The sequence below is a fragment of the Numenius arquata genome, chromosome 7, assembly GCF_964106895.1.
Source record: "Numenius arquata chromosome 7, bNumArq3.hap1.1, whole genome shotgun sequence".
Classification (NCBI taxonomy): domain Eukaryota; kingdom Metazoa; phylum Chordata; class Aves; order Charadriiformes; family Scolopacidae; genus Numenius; species Numenius arquata.
This window is the reverse complement of record NC_133582.1, coordinates 44,745,204-44,758,725: the sequence shown is the minus strand read 5'-3', so window position 1 is coordinate 44,758,725 and position 13,522 is coordinate 44,745,204. Positions and strand designations below refer to the sequence as shown.

The window sequence follows — 13,522 nt, the reverse complement described above, 5'->3', positions numbered from 1 at the left end:
CGGGAGACTAGTGCTGGACTATACCCACACAGGGTAACTAGTTCTGATCCCAAACCTGCTCCAGCATCAGCTCCTCCCTCCACAGGGTCACAGATCCTGCCAGGAGCCTGCTCCAGCCCAGGCCCTCCTTGGGATCACAGCCTCCTTTGGACATGTCCACCTGGTCCAGCACGGGGTCCTCCATGGGCTGCAGGTGGATCTCCGTTCCACTGTTAACCTCCATGGGCTGCAGGGGAACAGCCTGTCTCACCATGGTCTTCACCACGGGCTACAGGGCAATCTCTGCTCCAGCACCTGGAGCACCTCCTCCTTCTTCACTGACCTTGGTGTCTGCAGAGTTGTTTCTCTCACATATTCTCACTCGTCTCTCTGGCCGCTGTTATACGGCGTTTTTTTCCCCTTCTTAAATTTGTTATCACGGAGGTGCTACCACTGTCCCCTGATGAGCTCGGCCTTGGCCAGCGGCAGGTCCATCTTGGAGACGGCTGGCATTGGCTTTATTGGATATGGGGGGAGTTTCTAGCAGCTTCTCACAGAAGCCACCCTTGTAGCCTCCTCACTAGAAAAACCTTGCCATGCAAACCCAATAAAGTTCTTCTGAATAACACTACCCTTAAAGAAACCTACCAACCAGTCACAGAAGACCGATTGCAATGGGAATCATCTCTGATGTTTTCCTCAGTAGGTTATCTCCTCTCTACTGCTTGCTCCAAAACAGCCAATTCACAGCTGCTGTTGCTGCCTTCTTCCTCCGCTCCCAGGCTAATCTTAAAATCCTGCGTGATTGCTTTCCCTACTTATCCCAGCCATAGCAACTGCTAACTACTTCTTCACAGCTGGAATTGCACCTCCTGGATCTTCCTGTTGTGAACACACCGCCAACCATGATGTACAGGAACAAACAATTACCTGGCAAGATCCCAAACAAATGGGTAAGTAGAAATGTCTCTGTTCTTGGGGTCACTCCCACAACACATGAAAGATGGGCAGAAAAAGCTATGAGATGCCCTAGGATTGCAAAGAAATGTATTTCACACATAAGAAGAAGAAAGAACCTCTTTCGAATTCTTCGATCCAGTAAATGAGCTAAAATTAGCTGCTAAAAATTAATTTAAGAAATAATAATGAAAAATTGAAGTGCTACTTTCTCTGCTAAAAGAAAAAGTTACAGTAATTCAGTATTCTGTTAAAATGTATGATGTATTAATCTTTCCCATGCAGAGAAATCATCTTATAAAACCTGAATGTCATTTTTCATTTAAGACTTCAATTTGTTTCTGAAACTAGAAAGAGAGCAAGAGATTCCCAATTATTAAGTATAATAATAAACTCTCTGTTAAAGATTTTTTCCTCCCACCTGAAAACAAAGATAAATAGAAACTTCAGAGGAAGAAAACTCAACAGCCATACCTAAATGGAAAAGCATATGACTGCTTTTGACATGATTTTATTTACAGTGGAAATGCTTTTGTTATCCAGACTCCAGGACTAAGAGGCCTAAGTCTGTTTGTCCAGCCCAGACAGGTATTATGATAATCAGAACATCTTTATTTCTAGAATTACTGGTTTCACCTAACTAACAGCATATCACAACAACCTAAAGCAAACACCAGCTTTAAGCCATCTACAAAACTGCCTGATCCATAGCTGTCTCAGGGGCATCTCCCAAGACACAGTGATTTCAAGCTACTTGAAGCAAAGGAAGAGTGACATCAGCCGTACTACCTCAAAGGACAAGCAGACACTCTCCCTTTGTCATACAGGCCGTGTGGAGCTGGTCAAGAAAATAGTGTCACAAATCCTCTCTTTCTACATAACGACTTAACTACTTCAGATCTTCCTACCCTTCTTTTGGAATATAAAACCTGAGGAAGACTCTTCAGACCTCAACAGGCACAATCGTATAGCATTTTCCTCTTCTGGTACTGATCTTCACACACATTGAATCCTTTCAAAGTAGGTATTAAGATACACCTACCCATGTGTATGGAAAAATCCAAAACACTCCAGAGAAAAAGGAAAATATTCTGTTAGCACTGAGAATCCACAGAAATTCTGTATTGTCAAGCTCCTCTGTGATGCGCTAGAAATAATTCATCAAGGGGACATTCGGCTCCATCAGTTAACAACTCTTTTTCTCTACTGTAGTATTCTCTGTGCACCACCACTAGCAGCACATCGTCTGCCTACTTATCCCTAGGCAATTCCTTTGAAAGATTTAATGCAGTGATTTTTATTTTTAAATCCTTTCCATTACTGACTGCATGCAAGTCAAAAGCAATTATTAAAAACATGGGAAAATAAACAACGCAGTGCTTATATGAAAAACAGAGCATCTGTAAAAATAAAGAGGTTGGGGGGTTTTTTTGTGTGTGTGGGAAAAGCTTTAGACATTTGAATAGTAACAGAAATGCAACACGGATCACTTCCTTACCAGCTCTAAGTCAAGTTGCCCTTCTGAGAAGTTTACTGCCTTCAAAGGCTGGGAAATAGCCAGTTTGCTGCTTCACTTTTGGGGTCATTTTTTTGTTTGTTTAGTAGGTTGGTTGGTTTGTTCTGTTTTGTTGTGTTTTTTTTTTTTTTTTTAAATAAAGTATTATATGAAAACATAATCTCTCTATCACACACACATATACACTTTCTTGAAATATTAGTTCCTTGCTTTTAGACAACAACACTAAAAGGAAAACACTTCAGAAGACACTGCGAAGGGGCACGAGGAGAGACCAGTTTTTCAAACCACCCTAGAATAAGTTGTGATATGAGTCAGGACCTTGGTTCTCCCTGTTAAATAAGCATAATATCACAGGGGTTTGGGTTTTTCTTTTCTTTAATATAAAACACTGCTTTTCTTAAAAGCAAGAGCAGATGAGTGACAGAAGAGGAGAAAGTCCACCCACAAAAAATAAAAACCTTCTAAGTAATTGTAAACCAGATACATTTGGTTGCCATGTAAACCTAACATAGTCATCCATTCCAACCTTGAGCAAGGACTCCTCTTGCAATCTTAACCTGTATTTCACCAACAGAAACTGTCCTACTGTAAAAATTAAAAGTTGGAACAGACAACCAATATATGTAGAAGTATTTTTAATATATATATATGTACCAAGTGTGTATCAAAATGTAAGATATAGATACCTGGAACTCTAATGTCACTAAAGCAATCATACCAGTCATTAATTTGACACACTAGCTACCAATTTAGCTCAAGTTCACAATTCCCTTTTAGTATTTCCATGAAACTTTCCCCAGGAAAGAGTGTAAACACATGCAAAAAAAGACTATCTCAAACACTGTTTTTCAGCTCCAGCTGAAAATCACCAGCTCAAAAGGGATACCCCTCCAACTGAGAAGTTGGAGAAGTGATAATTTTTTTTTCCCAATTTAATCTATTTTTTGAGTTAAGCATTTATACCTAACCACTGCAGAGCAAGAGAACTTTTCTCTTGGCTTAACTTCTGAAAAGCGTTCTCAAACTACTCAAGGTCACTTGCTATGTGCATCTTACTACTTGACAAAAGAAATTGTCTGATAAAGATTTACAGACTTCTCTCTTCTCTTCAGTAAAGTCACATCCATAGATCTTTCAATGGGATTCCATCAATAGCACACAAGCTAGGAAGGCAGTTTAATATGCAAGTAAAGTGAAAGAGCTGTACACAGGGGTTGCTGCTAGAAGTACTGCAATATATAACACAAAGCTCTTAAAGAGAGTTTTGCATTTCAGCTTTAAAAGTGTCTAGTGCAGAAACAGTACAAGACCAGGTGACCACAAACATGCTTAAGTCCCACAAATAGCATATCTGTACACTTGGCTTACAATAAAATCTGAGCTTTTGACTAGAAAGAACCTCCTTGAGCTGCAAACACAAAGGAATTCTATCCATAAAGCTTCAATCTGGATGAAGACCCACAGTAGCCTCTGTGAACATTATTATGCTAATGAGTAAAAAATATTTTAAGAAAGGATCCTAGAACACTAAGTGAGATATTCTGAAAGCATCTTGGAATGATGGAACTGGATAATGACATCCATATCAATTGTCCTTTCTTGATTACTGCTTCCTTCCCATTACAGAGAATAAGCACATAGTTCTCCATTATTGTCACCTGCGGGTAGCAGCCAGCTTGACCTCAATTATTTTAAAGAAGCAAACAATGAACAGTAAAATTGGAATGACTTGTTATATAATAGTTATTAAGGCTTAGACACATACATCCTATCAATGAAGCTTCAAAGGAGCAAGTTAATTTTCACTTGGCATGTAATTTGCAGACAGAGACACAAAAAGTGACAGAACAAACAGAACTATACCTCTGACAAGCAGGATGGCAGCTAATCACCAGGGCACATTTTTTTTTCTTTTCAGTCCTTGTCTCTGCTTTCACAATTCTATTTCTTCTCTCGGAGGAGAATGAAAACAAGCTCCCCTCCCCTCCCATCCACTATTTTGTTCTCTTTTCCCTAGCCAGGAATCCACATAATCTCTGTTAAGGGAACAACTGAAAAACCAGTTGCTACATATCTTCATTGTCTCAGCTAACAAAACATTATCTCCTTTAGGGTTTTGTTTTGGCTTTTTTTTTGCTCAGCCTTCTCATCGCAAGCTCCACAGGATGGTTCCTTGTGAGGAAAACCTTACAGAACAGAGAGCAAACGTCAATCATCAACTGATTCTAAAAGCCAAGTCTAAGACAACCAGGAGAAAACGAGGTGTGGAGGAGGCAGCCTGGCTCAGTTGTCTCCTGTTCTTAGCTCCTCTTTCCAATCTGCTGCTTCCATTGACACTGCTGCTGTTCCACTGGTCGCCATCAGCATCTCAGGGGCTACAAGGTCTCCAGGGACCTCAGTACAGGATTTACACTCCAGGGAGTGGCTGTTACTTACTGCCTCCTGTCATGCACTTTTTAAATTGGTTACTTAATTTATTCATATACTAGATGTGATCCTATGCTCCACTCTTTACACATTCAATTCCTATTTTATATTTTTAAATTCTGTAACTTGGACACTTGCTGCATATCTTACAACATAGTATCATTCTATTTTGTGAAGACAACACTCATTAATCATTTGATGGACTACAGACTTCTCACTTATTGGTCTACCATCCAGTAGTTTATTAGTCACACCTCCAAGCTCCCTTGCTGTTAGTTGCACAGCTACAATAATCAGACTATGTATTTTGTAGATCTGCATACTATTGCTTTAGCTGATAAGGTTGTTGGATCCGGGGGAGGGAGGAAAAAGGGGAGAAGGGTCTTTTTTGTTGATGGGTCTGGAAGCCTTAAACATTCCTTACAGTACCAAAGGAGGAAAAGTAATCTACCTTCCCAAGAAATTCTCAGTCTGTTGAAACTCAGGTGTACAGAGGAAGCTCCTCCTTTTCCTTCAATGCTTTATAACAAGCAGATCAGCAAGAAAAGGAGCTGACCTTTTTTACAAAAGCATCTCTCTGTTCAGAAGAATAAAAGACAGGATATACTTAACAGATCTATCTTCAAATACCGAAGAGCGCATGATATCTGTAACTGTCAATGTTCTCTGGGACTTTTATGCAGACACTGTTTGGATGCAAAACACTCCCAAGGAGAACCTGACTGTCCACTGTGAGTTTCTATGGAACTCCGTTTCTTACATTGGGCAGAGGAACACCAGAGAGGTTCACAGCTCTTGCAAAACATACGGTAATTAGTAAAGAGGAACTAGCAGTTCTGGCAGGATCCCTGAGAACGCCTCCAGAAATCTCAGCAAAACAACTCACCTACTTCAGGCCAAAACAAATCAGATGCTTCCCTTTGCCACCTCCTTATCACGCTTCTTTATGTGGTAATAAAGGTTAACCTTAAGTCCTTAACGGGACTTAACGTTAAATTCATGCTTTCCGTAGTCAATCTGTCCTTCTCACCTGAGAAATGAGTTAGTGAGTGACAGAAAGGAAACTGGGGGGGGGAGAAGGGGGTAAGAGAAGTTACAGGAAAGACTCCTTGTGTCCTTTGAGATGGACCAGGAAAAAACATTCAAATCTTACCAGACAATCTCGGATTTTCTAAACTAGAAAATGCTTTTAATCTTAATCAATACCCTGAGGTATTCAGCTTCCTTTGAATGGCTTCATATTTTATAGATGGGGGGAAACAAGAAAACAAAAAAAAGCTTTTCCTGTCATCCTCCCAAAATTTGCTAGTTATTCTAAGAATCTCTTCTTGCTGCTTAAGATCTGAAGAGGTGATCTGGAGGGGAGGGGAGAGAAAAAGCAGACAGTGGCTGCCAAGATTGTTTCCCTCACCCCAAGTTGCTTCCAGTGATCCAGAACCAAAAACTAGAGACGCAAAAGGAAGGAGCTTGCAAGTTTAAGTAAATCTTGGACGGGAACTGGCTGCCATCTAGCCAAGCAGGAAGCACGCAGCTGGGTTTTAAACCACAGAATGCAGCGCTGAGAACACAGCCTATAAAAAAAAACACCTTGCGGGAAATTCTTCTTATGCAATTTTACTATAAACATTACCTCAAAATCTGCAAGGAAAGGCATTAGTTTTAGTGATTAAACGTTGCTCATAAGCAGATGTTACTCTATGGGTTACTTCTGAGTAGCAGCTCACCTTTCAGAAGGATCACTTTGGTGAAGTTAATAGCTATAGCACAGAGCCGGAAAGCGTATTTTAATTATCAGCAATTAAGGCCAATTTGTGAATTTTAAGCATTCAAAAGAGCACCTAAAAGGTTGCTGCTAGTCATTAAGTCAACATCATCACAGGAAAATTCTATTAGTTTACCACAATATAGCACACTACTGATAAAACCAGGGTTTTGTACTTTGAGTGAAATCAATCTTCAGAAGAGAAAAGGTCATGTTGCACTGGAACATAAATTACACATTTCAGCATGCGTAGCTTCAAGCATGAGGAGGTCTCTCAGAACACATGGTGCTAGAAAACATCACTGAATCTTTTTTTAATTTATTTTTTTTTTTAATTATTTCATTCCACCAGGGAATACATAAACACATATATGGCTGTTCAGAGTAGTCCAATATCCCATATAGCACTTACCCAAATTTCTGTTGGACTCTTCCAGTGCTGCTTCTCTTTCCCAACACTGCTTATACTTCCTTTCACCCCTCCCCCAGTTAGCCACCTAGCTTGTAGTGTCCAAGCATAACATAAAATTTTATTTCTGTCATTTTAACAACTCACTGGTGTGCAGTATACACTGGAATGACCTTCAGTTTTTATCAAAGTAGATATTACTTCCCCATCTTACAGTCTATTCACCACAAGTTTTCTGAAAAGCAAGTGAACTCTCGCTATCAAGGCTATCTAATCTTGTCACTCCTGAGCCTTGAATAAAGTGTACCCCTACAACTTGTGACAAAGCATTCCAAGTCCACCCCTTTCACTTCACCCCATGTCCCAAAGCTGACTGTCAACTGGTTTAAGTTGTTAACTTCACAGCAACGAAATGATTCAACATACACTACCATGATTTTGAGTAGCCAATTTATGACATACTGTAATATGGCAGAACTGCATCTATACAATTCATATGTTTTGTGTTTGCCAGCCTAAACCTATTAATAACACTGTGATTAGGTAACTGGGGATCTCTGAGAAAAGCTGCAAGCACTCATCCCAGAACACAGTAGGTATCATCAGAAGAACGTGCTGAGCAGTATGTGCAAGAACATAAGACTACGTTTCCTTGAGCATGAGACAAATGCATGGACCACAATAAAAATTAAAAATAATTAATCAATTATAGGCATACACCTACTAGCTATAATACGAAGCTACTTCAAAGTATATGTCAAATTCAGGCAGATACAGTTCAGTTTAGCTTGTTGGACGAAGTGTTGCTAGCCACCATGTTATTAGCCATATTTTAAAAGCATATTATCAGAAATCAGAATTGCAAATGAGAAGCAGGTAAGCAGCTGCTTAAAAGCATCTGTGTAATGCACACAAAGTTTCTAAAGCATTCAAAACCTGCAAGCCAAGCATAAGAGATGGAGATCACAATAAGAACACAGCAACAGCTGCTAGAGAGCAGGTCTTTGTTAAATAACTAATGAATGTTATAATGTTTATTATTCCCATTTGTTGTAAAATCAAAATGCTTCCTGTATTTCACAGTGTAGCATGCAGCACTTTGGGTGTTACACAAGGAGCTGAAGATTATAGTAAGTCCCTCAATAAATCTGTATAATAATGTAAACTGAATGGTATGCTTAAAATATATAAGGCACTTCTACGGTTACTTTCTCCTTGAGGGCACTTATGCAAGTACTTTCTGTACTTAATATCTGAAACTTGGCTAGCCACCTAATATTACACTGTCACAGATTAACACTGAGAACATTCAAAAATATCTTCTACTTAATTTAATAAAAATAGCATTTAAGTGGGGGTTAACAAAATAGCCCATGTATCTTGGAAGCAGTAATTTGCATTATAAATAGAGCTAAAGAAGGTAAATGTACCTTGTCGCATTCAGGGTTTGCTATGAAGATCACTGCTGAACCAGCCACCCAGAAACCCACGCTGAAAGCAAGGCCACTAAACAAGCAGCCACGAGATGCGATACACTAATCTGAGAAAAAATTTACTGAATTATGTTTTCTTTAAAGCTTCATTTTCAAACTGTGACCTCCAAATTGAAGCTACTGCAGTATTTGTACTTTAATTGTGAAAGAAAACAGCCTTAGAGCTTTACAAAAAATGTAGGTAAGTGTGCGATAAGCTATGCGGCTTTGTAGATGCATATAAAACAGAACAGTTGAATTCTGTTTAACGTAAAAAATTAAGTGACAGTTTTGAAGGCATATAAAAGCTGGAGACTGAATTCCCTTCAAATCTGACTTCTCTCAAGCTCCTTCGGGAACCTACTATTTACTTTAAATTTAATGAAATATTTTAATAACTGTAAAGAGTAATCTTAGCTTCTCTGCAATTGCTTAAGAAAATGAATGCTGCAGCAGTCTCCAAATGTAGCTATCATATGCACTGTATTATCCCTAATTTATAAATTGCCATTTATTAAATGACTGAAAATTATTTTACTACTAAACAACAGCCTGAAAAAAATTTAATTAAAAGAAGCCATGTTTGCATCATTTATATTTTTCAGATTTGAAGGGAGAATAAAAAATCTGAAATAATGAACCAGGTTCACTCTTGACATAACCTGCATGGACAAACATGTAATTTTAGTAGAACATTTGCTCTATGATTCCCATAGCAACCTTCATTCTCCCTGCCTGGGTAGCTGGAATCCAGGATGACTCAACCTTTGCATGAATACAAAAATCAAATGCACAGAACAAGGTGTAGTTTAGGAAGGTGTAACAAAATTGCAGGTAAACCGCTCTCCATGAAGCCATACGTGCAAGTCCTAGACTTTGCTATATTCTAAGGGAAGAAGCAAAGAACTATCAGCTAGTTGCATGATTCCTGCAGGAATCAAACAGTAACCGTGTTTATATATGAACAACCGTGTTATATATGAACAAACGACACGCAAGAAAAAAAAAGCCTGCTTTTTTTTTTTTTTTCTGCTTCTAGCAAAAAGCATTCTGGAACTGCCCACTGGCACATAAAATAGATGGCACCTGGTGAAGGCCCCATGAAATCTGGACCTCACTGTACCAGATGTTCAGAAACACACACTGATGACTAGTCCACAGTAGAGTATCAAAAGTTGTAACAAACACCACATTTCAAAGGGATCAGAAATTCCTCTATCGACTTTTTTAAATTATGGAAAAAAAAATATTTCCCTAGACTTCCTTTGGTTAACTGCATTTCTCTAGACTTCTGTAAATAATTAATATAACTTACTATAACATGTTCACGTACTGCAATTCTTGGTTAGCAACAATAATAACACTGGCAGGGTCGTACAGTAATCAGACATTCTCAGCCAAAATAAACCCCACTCCAAGATGAAGTGTGCCACTGTCATTTAGTTCAGTGACAGCTAAAATTTAATAAGAAGTGTGATGTGGCCAGTTGGCTTTATGTTCCAGTTAATTTTAACTGCCTGCAGTAAAGAATTCTGCAAGCATAAGTCTTACCACAAATTGTTAAGAGGATAATAATGGGCATAGTTAAAAAAACAATTCAATTTCAAGACTACACACACTTAGTTTACCATAAAAATCACCTACTAAAAAATCAGTTGAGAGCACCCCTTTAATGATAAGTTATGGCCCAAATAAAGAGGTAGGATCTCGAATAATTCTGCATAAAATGCAGCACATAGCAGATCAGCTCTCCCAAATTTATGTATGGTGAATTTTAGTTTTCATATAACATTCCATAAATCAGTATTGACTGGACTATTAATACCAAATTAATATAAGCAAAAATCTGATTTAAGAGAACAATATTATTTTAAACAAAAAAAATACATTATGATGAGAAGTAATGCTCCTGAGCTCTTTTTCAATTCAATGTTATCCAAAATTACTTCGAATATTAAAAGTAAAATTTTTATAGCAGTCAAAAGCTCCATATTCATGCTCAATTTTAGCTTGCCAAAATTTTGAAAAAAGGTAAACTTCTAATTTCACAACAGAAACAATTATTACATCTGTCATTTTGGACACCTATGCAGTTGCTTTTACTACTTTTATAGAATTTTGCACATCAGTTTGGTCCTAAATAGACCTCTATGCAATAATCTGTTCTACAGTAAAATTCTCTGTTGTCTAAAAAAAAAATAAAATAAATTAAATCAGCCAGCACAAACAACAGAAGGAAACAACGTGTTGTTTTTTCTTGCTATGAAAGGAAAAAGAGGGAAAAAGAACCAAGTATTACCAAATATTATTGCATTATGTCAAATACAGGACTACATTTTGTCCTAATTACAACATGGATATACACTTCACTGTTTCCAAATTGGCCAAATCAAGAAAAAGTGGTTAAGAATTGAGTAGCAATTTCAAGTTCCGCACTTCCCAGAGACATTGTCCAACGTAGTGAAGACCATATATGTCCCATGTGAAGGATTTCCCTTTTGCAGCATTCCTGTTTTTCACAGGTCTCATATATAATATTGTCATATTATTGTAACATCGTTTTAAAATTTAAAAAAATAACATGCTTCTCATTTTCCAGAAGCATATAAACTCTTTCCATTGATTCAACTTCTGTATTTTATAAGATGTAAAATTAGTTAATGTAGTCTAATTATATTACAATAAAAATCTGCATGTCAAAGCTTCAATGACTTCATTCTACAAGGGGAACACTAACACAGACCTATAATCATTTTGCACCTCTTCCCTTCATCCAAGTCATACCAAACAACTCCCAAATAAGAAGCAAAGATTTGGGTGTTTAGGAGAGGATCAACTCTCTCTTATTGTACTTTTAGTTCCTATTTCTTCTCACTTCAGATTTTTTAAAAAAAAGGACTACAACAGATTTAAGTGCGCTTTTGTGAAGGCATCTGGATCCATCTCTTTATTCATATATTTAACGAGGGAGAGTACATCTAACAGCCACCATTGACTCATATAGGGAACAAGAATATTCCCTGAAAAAACAGGCAACATATTCCCAAGTCTATTGCATTCACTCTGGAAAAGGAGGGAGAAGGAAATGTATAGAGCATGCCATTGAAACAAAATCTGTCTGCTCCCTTAATCTGGAAAAACAGACTTATCCTTTCACAAGATGGAAAAAAGATCAGTCGAGCAGCCACTTTTTACATGAGACTGGGAAAGAGGACAGAAGGACTGATTTTTCCAACAATATGCTGTTCTTCAAGAAACAGCACGCACACAAAAAAAAGAAATAAAAAAAATCAATACACAAAAAGGTAAAGTTCACACAACTCGTTATAAAATTTTCTTATATGTTGTTTATCTTCCTACCATTTTCCCTCCCTGAAAAATTCTCATTTCTTTTAACTTTCAATCACTGCCATATGTTCACTGTCTAAATTTTTTTTTAATGCAATCCTCTAAGTTGATCTCACAGGATTTGGTGCTGTGGCTGAGGAATCACTCACACCAAACATAGCAAAATAATTGTCTTCCATGATTACAGATTACAGTCCTGTAACATTTACCTTTTTGGAATGACATCACATTGCAATACACTGCAAACATTTGAGTCAGCAACTCCCAGGCCTTTTCTGCAGGGATGATACCTAGCCACTTATTCTCTGGTTTACTGTAGGCTAGTATTTATTTCTTCCTTCCCAAGTGCAGTTCTTTGCATCTGTTGACTTTTTCCCTTCCCAACTTATTATAATCAGCTCATACACTAATTCTCTCTTTTAAATTCCTTTCAGCCCTACCCAGCTTCATTTGACAAAGCTGCAACAGCTCCCACTGTTTATTTTATTAATAGGTTTAAGGTGCACTCTGAATTCAGCCTATGAGAGCAAATACGTTCAGTAAAGTAGAAACAACTTGGGGGAGATGACTGGTAGGCAAAGACGAGATACTCTCATGAAAAACAAACAGATACGTGTTTTCTATAATGTAAAGAAAACGTAGGTGACATTCAGACAGCGCGCTCCTCAGAGCAAGGAATGATTACTGTTAATGCAATAGAGGATACAAGGGAAGTTTTCACTTTTAATGTTACTAGAAGAAAAACAAGCATTCTTTATCACGATGTGTAATTTGATTCTTCATTGTGAGCACACACTAAGAATCTATTCCAAAAGTCTTAATATGAAAGGTCTCCATTTATAAAATATTAAGGGAGCATAAACTTAAACGCAGACTCTTGAGATAGCAACTGGACAGAGTGGGGCAGATATTTTAAACCCAGGTGATAACAGAATGCTTTAAAGCAGCTAGGCTGCCACCAGTTTCTTTGGCAGAAGTGGTGGAATGGGGACCTTACATAGGCACTATTAGAGAACAGCAAGAAATTCAGACAAAGCAAAAATAACAAGGGATGAAAGAAAGATGAAAGTGAGTTCTGTGAAAGCCTGCCATACTATTTAAGCTTAAATCTCTGTACTGTTTTTGCTGTCTGGAAGACAGACTTAAACTGGTATGTGAGTTATACTTCTTAAACCCTGGTAAACACGCTTTGAAAGAAACATGTTTTCTGGTTTGATTTGCACATGTTTAACACAGACAAAGCATTCTTCCATCACAAGGCCAGCAACAGAAACCTGACAACAAACATAAGACTATAGCCATATATATAGAAACAAACTGCTGAGTATGGGGAGCTGTGCCTTCTTTCACAGTCATTTATCAGACTTACTCAAGTTTTTGTTTTTCTAGTTAAATTTAAATGCTTCAGGGCCCTCTTTCTAATCTGAAAGGTTGAAAGAGATGTTCCTCCAGCACTGCAGCACCACTGCAAAGTCTGGGAACCGGGGCCAACCTACTTCCTCTTTTAAGGATGCACACACACTAATTTTAACATTAGCATAAAAAAGCCTGTATACACTAGACTTTAAGCTGAACCAGAACTAAAGACTGCCTTTTGCTTAGTGAGGGGATCAAAACAAAGCAGTCAAACAAAGTAGGGAACAAAGAGA

The 13,522-nt window shown here is 37.9% G+C and overlaps 1 protein-coding gene across 2 annotated transcripts in view; it reads right to left on the bottom strand.

The window, feature by feature from the left end:
* OSBPL10 (oxysterol binding protein like 10) overlaps window positions 1-13,522 on the bottom strand; it is a 109,313-nt gene that overhangs the window by 49,898 nt on the left and 45,893 nt on the right. The window lies entirely within an intron of this gene.